Source organism: Sinocyclocheilus anshuiensis, unplaced genomic scaffold, assembly GCF_001515605.1.
Source record: "Sinocyclocheilus anshuiensis isolate Anshui unplaced genomic scaffold, SAMN03320099.WGS_v1.1 scaffold802, whole genome shotgun sequence".
NCBI classification, from domain to species: Eukaryota; Metazoa; Chordata; class Actinopteri; order Cypriniformes; family Cyprinidae; genus Sinocyclocheilus; species Sinocyclocheilus anshuiensis.
In genome coordinates, this window is record NW_015547667.1 from 67,031 (window position 1) to 68,278 (window position 1,248).

The following is a 1,248-nucleotide window of genomic DNA, read 5'->3' on the forward strand; positions in this document are numbered from 1 at the left end:
TTTTTTCGGCGATCTTCTTCTCCATCCCGAGCAGTGAGTCCACTGTGAGCAGCAAAGTCCGCGCTGACTGACGCGCTCTTTACAAATTCAAATGTTGCCGCTTCAAACGACAGGTTTTACGGCAGGATAATCGAATGCTCATTGGCTCTCGCCTGCATTCATCACAGATTGTGACTGCATGTTTCTGGTGAGGTGTGTTTGAATGATGCACGCGCGCCTTCATGAGTTCACGGAGTGGATCGGGAAAATAATCTGGATAATATTTTCAGCGATTAACAACAAAAATTCTGCTCTGCACCTCACACAATACTGTATTCCGCCAGAGAGGACTGCGGCTGCACCGCATCGTCATTTGGATTACTTTTGGTACTGCTTTTGACATTTTTGCAATAAATAAATGATTGCAATTGCATTTATCTGTCTGTCATGTTTTTCTTATACTGTACAAACATGTTTAGGTTTATAGGTAGGAGTGGGATTAGCGACTATAAAATATTTTAATGCTATATTGTTACTAAAATGGTTATTTTCCTGCATATTTCAGTCATTTGCGTTTTATATCCTTTTATATTCGCTATAAAATGGGTAGGTTAAGGTTTGGGGGTAGGTTAAGGGGTCTAAAAATCTAAATTGCTTATTAATAAAATGTTAAAAATGCATATTCGCTGTAAAATGGGTAGGTTTAGGTTTGGGGGTTAAGGGGTCTAAAAATCTAAATCGCTTATTGATAAAATGATTTGCAATAAATAAATGATTGCAATTGCATTTATCTGTCTGTCATGTTTTTCTTATACTGTACAAACATGTTTAGGTTTATAGGTAGGAGTGGGATTAGCGACTATAAAATATTTTAATGCTATATTGTTACTAAAATGGTTCTTTTCCTGCATATTTTGGTCAATTGCGTTTTATATCCTTTTATATTCCCTATAAAATGGGTAGGTCAAGGCGTCTAAAAATCGAAATTGCTTATTAATAAAATGATAAAAATGCATATGCATATTTTGGGCCCAAACCTAAACCTACCCATTTTTACAGCGATGCTGGTTCGGTATGTTTTGAATCTGGGATGCCGGTTTGAGCTGGTTTAAGCTGGTCAGTTGCTGGTTTATGCTAGTCCAGCTGGTCATGTGCTGGTCCTAAACTGGTCCAACCAGCTTAAGACCAGCACATGACCATCTAAAGACCAGCTTAAACCAGCTCAAACCAGCATCCCAGATTCAAAACATAACCAGCAAATGCCGTTTT